This window comes from Phoca vitulina, unplaced genomic scaffold, assembly GCF_004348235.1.
Source record: "Phoca vitulina isolate PV1807 unplaced genomic scaffold, GSC_HSeal_1.0 scaffold56, whole genome shotgun sequence".
Taxonomy (NCBI): domain Eukaryota; kingdom Metazoa; phylum Chordata; class Mammalia; order Carnivora; family Phocidae; genus Phoca; species Phoca vitulina.
This window is the reverse complement of record NW_022589759.1, coordinates 865,750-874,312: the sequence shown is the minus strand read 5'-3', so window position 1 is coordinate 874,312 and position 8,563 is coordinate 865,750. Positions and strand designations below refer to the sequence as shown.

The 8,563-nt window shown below is 63.2% G+C and overlaps 1 protein-coding gene across 2 annotated transcripts in view; it reads right to left on the bottom strand.

The window, feature by feature from the left end:
* The window catches only part of CBFA2T3 (CBFA2/RUNX1 partner transcriptional co-repressor 3), a 53,769-nt gene extending 45,570 nt beyond the window's left edge, over positions 1-8,199 (bottom strand). For both annotated transcript variants that reach the window (XM_032389949.1, XM_032389950.1), the window contains exon 1: positions 8,095-8,199. The gene's annotated coding sequence lies outside the window, so the exon portion shown is untranslated. The remainder of the gene's footprint in view (positions 1-8,094) is intronic.
* Positions 8,200-8,563: the final 364 nt, after the last annotated feature.

The following is an 8,563-nucleotide window of genomic DNA, read 5'->3' as shown; positions in this document are numbered from 1 at the left end:
TCCATTGGATGTGTAGTGACAGGCATCCTGGGACAGTCCATGTAGATGGTAGTGACAGGTGTCCTGGGACAGTCCATTAGACCTGTAGTGACAGGTGTTCTGGGACAGTCCATTAGATGTGACAGGTGTCGTGGGACAGTCCATATAGATGGTAGTGACAGATGTCCTGGGACAGTCCATTAGATGTGTGTGAAAGGAGCCTGGGACAGTCCATAGAGATGTGCAGTGACAGGCGTCCTGGGACTAGTCTGTGTAGATGGTAGTGACAGGTGTCTTGGGACAGTCCATTAGATGTATGTGACAGGTGTCCTGGGATAGTCCATGTAGATGGTAGTGACAGGGGTCCTGGGACGGTCCATAGAGATGTACAGTGACAGGCGTCATGGGATATCCATATAGATGTGTGTGACAGGTATCCTGGGACAGTCCATTAGATGTGTGTGACAAGAGTCCTAGGACAGTCCATGTATATGGTAGTGACAGGCGTCCTGGGACAGTCCATGTATATGGTAGTGACAGGTGTCCTGGGACAGTCCAAGTAGATGGTAGTGACAGGTGTCCTGGGAAAGTCCATGTAGATGGTAGTGACAGGTGTCCTGGGACACTCCATATGGATGCTAATGACAAATCCCGGCAGAGTCCATGTAGATGTATTATAGTGACAGGTGTCCTGAAATGGTCCATGTAGATGTGTAGTGACAGGCATCTTGGGACAGTCCATGTAGGTGTGTGGTGACAGGTGTCCTGGGGATAAAGTCCCATCTCTGAGTCCTCTGCTAGCCCTCTTACTGGGTGCTGACTTGGGTCTCCAGTTGTGGGGTCCTGGCTGGGGCTGGCATATTGGGACTTGTGAGGTGGTCCCATCGAGTCTGGGGACACTCTATACACAGTTCTCAGGGGCTGCAGTGCCGTTGGGCGGGAAAGGCCAGCTGGGGGCCAGATGCTGCCGTGCACTGCTGTGGCGGTCACTCTCGACACAGAGGCCAGCCCTTGGGCTCCCCATGAGTGCCCCAGAGCAACCGCTCTCTGGCTAGCCAGGTCAGAGGTCACACTTCCTTCGGGCCTGGTTTTCACACACTCACACACACAAGGACTCCGGGTCCACGGAGTGAGCTACTCCCCTTCTGGCTGGACACCCCCCCACATGTACAGGGCCCCCCACCCTTCCTCACGAGGCAAAGAGGGACGTGTAGGTCGTTGAGAAGTGTGCCTTTTTAGGAAAGAAGCACCCTGGGCTGCCACGTTCCCACCGACACTCGGACTGCGGGACAGAAGGGGCCTCGGGGCTGACGCTGGGAGCTCCAGGTGAGACGCGCAGGGCAAGGGTGGCAGGTGCAGCTTCTCCTGGACACATACACTGTCTGGAGACTGACCAGGACTCAGCGTCGCCCTGGACGCCTCCCCCAGCAGTCCGACCCTGACCCCCCCCCCCCAGAGCCCTGCGTCTGGACGCTGCCTCCCTGTGTCTCCCCATGTTCTGCCCTGACGGCCTTCTCAAAATGCAAATCTGATCAGCCCCCGCCCCAGCCAGCCAGGCTCAGGGGGCTCCAGGGACAAAAGCCAGAGTCCTCTCTGCGTCCAGGGTCCTGCCATCTGGCTCCACAGCCAGCCTCCCCCTGCCTGGAGCCCTTCCCTCCCACCTCTGCTGCCTGCCACTTCCGTGGGGCTGTCCCCAGCGTCACGCTGCACAGCGCCACCTCAGCACTGCCCTCATCTGCGGGTCGTCTGGGAATTCCCTGTGCCCTCTGCCCTGTCCCGTCTGACACGGCCGCCACGAGCTGGCCGACATGGCTGGCCAGAGTTGAAATGCCCAGCATGCAAAACGCATACAGAACTTCAAAGTCTCTAAAAAAAAAAAAAAAAAGGTCTCAACAATTTAAAAAACCAATTGCAGAGTGAAAAGACAACATTTTGGGTCCTTTCGGTTCAATAAGACATATGACGAAAATTGCACTGGCTTCCCTTTTCTTTTCTTTTTTTTTAACATGGCCACAATCTAAATTGTCACACATGGCCACCTTGTGTCGTGGCCAGGTCTGCTTTGCTCGTGGGTGCTGGGCACAGCTCCGGGCCCACCGAGGCTGGTGTGAGCCAACGCTTCCTCAAAGGAGCTGCCCTTCAGAGCACCTCCCGCAGGATGCGGCCTCCGGGGCCCAGACCCTCTAACTCACATCACACGGAATAAGCAGATGAAACTCCAAACTTCCGTGAGGCACCCAGAGAGGCCACATCTTGGTGACAGGACTCTCCGCACCCAATCAGACCACAGGCGGGTGGAGAGGGTCTCAGTCCAGACCCCGACCCCCACCCCGAGCCGCCACAAGAGGGCGCGCTTCCCGTGTAAAAGGCAGGAGCAAGCGGCCTCCGCAGGACGCCCCAGCGGCTCCAAGGTGGGCGCCCCCGGACAGGACATGGAAGCTCAGAGGGGCGTGACCGGAGGGGGGGGGTCACACCAGATGGCCACCCCACAGCTGGGCGGCGTCCATCCTGCTCCCTGCCTGCAGACCAAAGCCCGGCAGGGCCAGCCCAGCAGCCCCTGCGAGGAGTGAGTGGCCCAGACCAGCCCCAGATGCTCGGAAGGACATGGTCTCTAGGACGGCAGAAGGGCCACCGGCGGGACCCGTGGCTACGCCCGCCGTGGACATGCACTCTATCAGCAGTGCACATGCCTCCTCTTCTTTCCACCCCGGACACAGCCAAACGGACGCGGAACGGTGCCCTCTGCCCAGGGCCGGCAGTCCTGTTCTGACTTCTCGGGCGCAGGGGAGGACAGCAGGAAAGGGTCCAGGCTGGGCTGCTGAGGCTGTGCAGGGCTGCAGGGGGCGGCCGAAGGAAGAGGTGGGGGCCCCGGGTTCCCAAGGACCCCAGCTGTTTGGCGACCCTGGAGGGCAGAGACACAGGGGCTCCAGAGTCAGGTGCCCTGGGTTCCCATGGGTTGGAAGCCCACCTCTGTCACCAAGCAGCCACGGAACATGATGGTCTCAGCTTCAGTGTCCCCTCCATGAAATGGAAGGGGAACAGGGCTGGTGTCCCCATACGTGGGGAAGGGGGTCAGCAGCGTGGGGCCTGGGCTGTGTTGCAGGACCAGTAAGCACCTGCACAGGGCCGCCTGGGAAGGAGAGAAACAAGGGTTCACCCTCCGCAGAGCCACCAGATCCCCACACTCACCAGCCAACCCCGGGATGGCAACGGGTACCCCCCAGAGCAGGAATGTGATAGCCACGTCCACAGGCCAGTGATCAGCGAGGACAGACCCCGTGCCCCACACACCTCGGCACCATCTGAAGGGGAGGGGGCCCTGGGACTGCGCTTTGCATTTGGGAAACTGGAGACACAGAGAGGGTGAGAGATTTGCTGATGCCACACAGCCACTGGGAGGGGAGCTGGGATTCCAGGCCAAGCAGTAGGACTCAGAGAAGCTGGCGTGCTGCCCATCCCTCCCACTGCCTCAGCCTGGCTTTCCTGGGTGCTCCCAGGTCAGGACCAGACAGCGAGGATTTCCTTGTGAGCCGTGTTCAGGGCCATGGAGCTCACAAAGCACCCTCCCCACCAGCCCCGGTCTCCTTCTGCCCTGCCCCCCCCAAAGACTTTTCTCTGCCCCAGTAGACAGACGAATGCGCCTGTGCCTGGAATCCTCCCCAAACCTCCCCTGCCACGTCCGCCAGGCTCCCAGCCTCGGGGCACTCCGGGCTCCCGGCGGTGCACAGCTGAGAGCATGTGGGTGGACAGCAGAGCAGGAAGACACATCTTCCTTATTACGGCCAAGTGCATCTTTGTTTTCCTTCCCAGTGACATCTGGCTCACCGTGAGGTCCCAGGAATTACAAAAAGCAGAAGTCTTCACTTCTGTTTTCGTGCTGCAAACAGCACGGGTAGGAAGCGTCTTCTCGCACGTCTGAGGCTCCAGCTCAGCCGTCTGCCCCACGCCCCAGGTCGAGCTGTGCGCTCATAAGTGGGAACCGGGAACCAATTATTTATCACTGTTACATCATGAGTTTCCATCCCGCATGCCAGGCCTCGGCCTGGGTCTTTCCACTGATGCTATAAGGGCGGTTTCCACTCCAGGAATGTGTCTCCAGACACCAAAGCCCTTGCTTGCATTTGTGTTCTTGGCTAAAGGCAGTCCTCCAAAGCACTTGGGGGCCGGGCCACCTCCTGCAGCCCCTGCCTTCTGCACGGTCTTATCCAAGCCCCACATGAAGGGGGTCCCAGCCTTGGGGGAACCTTGGACATAGAATCAGACCTGCTTGTTTGCCCAGAAGTCTGGGGTCATGACCCCAGGAAAGGATTTGGAGGTGTGGCTCGCCATCTCAAACAGTCCTCTCAGGCAGCCCGAGAGCTGCAAGGACAAAGGACTGTCCAGCGGGTGACTGGCTTCTGGGAACCCACAGCACGGTGCCCGCCCAGGCTGCCCGGGAAACGGTCCAGAGAAGGAGCCTCGGTCAACCCCTCTGAACGGCCCCCAGTGAGCCCTGGCCCCAAAGGCTGCACCCCAGATGGACATCCACCAATCCCGAGTTTCCAGGCTCCTCCTACCCCTCCAGTCGCAGCGGCCCCACTCCGTCCCTCTGGATGGCCACACTGTGTGCAGTGAAGGGACGGACACCACACACACAACTCTGGAAAGCTCCAGGGGCCTGTCCACCCTCGGTCACAGAAGCAGCTCGGTGTGGCGCCTGCCTGCCTGCCTCTGGTGAGCCTCCCTGGGCCTCGGCGTCCCCGCCTGGAAAGTGGGACAGCAAGGGTGCCCACCAGCAGGCTTGTCGTGAGGTTACGAGAGGAAGCATAGCCCGGCCCGGCCTGCGGGCCCCGAGTGTGGGCTTTGGGGGCTCCTGCTTCGGTACTGTTCTGCCCCTGCCCCCCACAGTGCAGGGCTTCCCCCCTGACCTGCCCAGTGGACGAGCAGCGGAAGATAAACACCTTCCGGGCCCGGTTCTCTCCAGTTCAATGCAATCTTGGCGAGACCTCAGTCTTGCATGGACCCTCACAGGGTCCCGACGCCCCCTCCCCCACCCCCAGGCCTGGGAGGTGACACCAGCTACGCGTCACTGTGTTTGCATCCCCTGGTCTACTAGCAGACACACAGCGTCCAGTGGCTTCTAAAGGATCTCAGATGACAATGTCCCCTCCCAGCTCCTGTCCCCCCCCGGGTCCCAGGGTGGGCGGAGAGGGCTGCCCCTGGGCTTCCATGACCCAGACAGGGTAGAGGTACTCCTCCTCCCCATCCCTGAGCCCGGGGAAACTCTGACTCCAGGTGGCGCCATGCTGACGGCTGTCACCACTGTGCCCCATGTGCCTGTCCAGGTGCGGCTCAACATCTGGGACATTAACCACTTGTCAGCGCCCAGCCCTCAGCTCCCAGTCCCCGCAGGTATGGGAGGAACGCTGGCAGTCGGGCCAGGGACGAGGGCCGGGGCACGGGGAGGCCAGCTGACGGGGGTGGGACAGGCCCTCTCGGCCGGAGGCGCCATGCGGGGAAGGAGCGGGGGCTGACGGGCACACGTGGGCTCCCCTCGTGGGCCTGACGGGCCTGCAGCTTTCTGGGCGTCGTGAGATTAAGTTCCAGCACGCTTGCCGGTTGTCTTACTGACTCCGTGAGTGCTGAGGGGCAGCGCTGCCCCCGGGGGCCGCTCAGCAGGACCAGGTGCCCTCGCAGGGGAGAGTGGTGCGGCGGGCAGGACACAGCTGCCCCCCCCCAAATGCCAGTCCCCTCCTCGGAAGCAGCACTAATTAAGCACCTACTGCATGCCAGCTCTCTGCCATGTGTCGGGGACACGGGCCACGCGGCCTCTTCCACGTTTGGGATTCCGAACACAGGTGTGTGCACACAGACATACAATGACTCAGAAAAGGAACTGGGATCCACTGACTTCAACAGCCATCCTGCACACCGTGGCGCCGTGGGAGGCTGAGGATGAATCAGACAGCCCCAGACTCAACCCACTGACGGGGCAGCAGGGGTGGGGAAAGCCAGACGACGGCACCGTGACAGTTCCAGAAGGTGGCAGGGAAAGGCCTCGCCCAGACCCCACCCGGGGCTGGAGCCGTGGCCTGTGGTGCGGGCAGCCCTGTGGGCTTGTATCTTGTGGATTAGTGGCCCCGGCTGCCGTCTGCGTCTCCAGATCCTTGCGTAGGAAGGAAAATTAATTTCCTCCAGTCATGCAGAAATGAAAATATGTGGGGCCAAATCAGAGATTTCCTGGAGGTGGTAACTCAATTACGCGGATAACCCGGTGACAGAGGAGGAGCTCCAGGCCCGAAGGGTGTGTGTGTGTGGGGGGGGGCAACCCCGGAGTGTCCTGCGGGGAGATGTCCAGCCGAAATCCCTCAGCTCACCAGCTGCGCTGGCCTTGTGAATAGCCAGGAGCACCCACAGGCCCGTTCCTTCTCCCCAGTCACCCGGAGACCCAGGCACTTCCAGAGAAAGCCAGATTCCACCAGAAAACTGGCCCTACCCTGATCTTCTCCTCCTCCCGCCCTGCATCTGTCTAGCTCTCGGAGAGCACGGAGCACCACATCTGTTCCTACTGCTCAAGCCTTTCTGCTTCCCTTTCCCCTTCCAGTGTCGCGGGCCGTGGGGCGGCACAGCCGGCCAGCGTGGCTCTCTGGGTACCAGCTTGCTGGCCGCACAGCAGAGCCCGCTGCCTCCCCGGCCGCACCAGTCTCCTGGCTTCCCCCATCCAGAGGACACAAGGGGGGTGGGGCAAATGCCCGTCACAGCGCCAGCTCTCTGCAAACGTACCCAGGAACTGTGGACAGGGCCCTCCTGCCCCTGCCCTTGCTGGGAGCCACCTATGCTCCTCTCAGCCCGGCCCACCCCTCCCCTCCGGGTTCCAACCCCAAAAAGTTTCTCAAACTGTGCAGCAACTTGCAAGAGCAAAGCTGGGGCATGGACTAGCTGCCCTGCTGTCCCCGACCAGCCCTGGTGCTGAGGGGCCGCCCTGGGAACCTCCTGGGTCTGGGGCCAGGAGAGGAAGCGCATGCCCGGGGGGCACCATGAGGCAGCATCCTGGCCACGGGGCCGGACACCCGGGCCTCACGGTTCTTCAGACCACCCCACGCAGGAGGAGAGGGTCTTGTCTGTTCTCGAAGGAAGTATTTTTCTCCCTAGTCTCTGGAACAGGCCAACAGTCAGACAGCCAAGGTCCAAAAGCGGGGAATGCAGTTATCCTTCTGGGGGCCGTGTGTCCACACTCACAGGGGTCTGCCCACCCCTCTGTGGCTGCGGGGCCCAGCGCACACACACAGCTCCCAGGGGCCGGAAGGAGGGACAGCCTGGGGCTGTGTGTTCGGAGCCTCGCAGCTCAGAGTGTGGTTTGCCAGCAGCCCTGCTGCCTTCTGCTCCACGTAAGCCCGTCTAGGGCTGAATTTCCAGCCATCTGTCCCTCCACGTCGGCTCACACCTCCCTCGGAGCCGTTCCCACAGCCTGGCTCCGGGCCTGCCCAACACGCAGATGGACGGTTCCCAACGGGGGTGAGCAGAGTCGCTGCCAGAGGGCTGCGCCCCGGCGCCGCAGGCTGTTAGGACCCCAGGGAGGGTCGCGGAAGCCCCCGTCCCCACACACGCGGAGTGGGGCAGCCCCCACCTCCCGTCTCTGGGCGGACTTCGCCCCAACACCGCTTAACCGCGCTGCCCAGCGACCTACCGGCCCTTGCCTGGGGGGCAGGGCTAGGGACTGAAACAAGACAGGAGGCATAGAGGGAGTTCTGCCCCCGCCATCTCTCCTGGGGCCATTCTCTGCGCCCCCTCCCTGTCCCCTGTCACCTGGACCGGGGCCTTTTGTCAGGAAGCTCAGGCGCCAGACGGGGAGCCTGCGGGACACCCCACCTTCCGCACGCAGTTCCCACGTTAGGTCTGACCACACCCCCGGCAGGTCAAGCTCAGCTCAGGGGGGTGGGGTGGAGGGACCGAAGTGGGTGGGCACTGACTGGGCTGGCCCCACCCCGCCGTGGGCTCCAACTTTCCAAAGTGGGGAGGGGGCGCCCGGGGGCGGCCCGCACGCTCGGTGGGCTGCAACGAGACCCCCCAGACTGCAGCCGCGGGCGGAGTCGGGGTGACAGCGGCGGCGGCGCGCGGGACGCACGGGGCACTTACGGTCCGGAGGTCCGGCGGATGGGAGGAGACCGCACTCTCGCGCCCCGGCTCTTCAAGTGGCTTCTCCTTGGAACTCGGTCCCTGCCTCCGTAACTTGGGGGCGATCCCGCGGCTGTCGCACCGCGCGGCACCGGGGCTCAGGCGCGCGGCGGGGCCGGGGCGCGCGGGGCGGCCGCCTGGGCCATGCCCAGGCTCGGCTCCCGCCGCTCGCTCCGCCCGCCCGCGCGGGAACAAAGCGCGCACACCGCCCCGGGCGGTCTCCGGGCCTCCGTGGCCGCGCCGGTCCAGCCGCCGCGCCTTTGACTCGCGGGCGCCGGGCTCGGGCTGCCGCGCGCTCGCCGGAGCGTCTCACGGGGCCCCGCGGCCCCCGCCCCGCGCGCTCCGCCCCCGCCTCCTGCCCCCCGCCGCCGCCGCCGCCGCTGCGCCACCTGCCTCCCGCCCGGCGCCCATCGCGCTCGGCTCCGCCCCG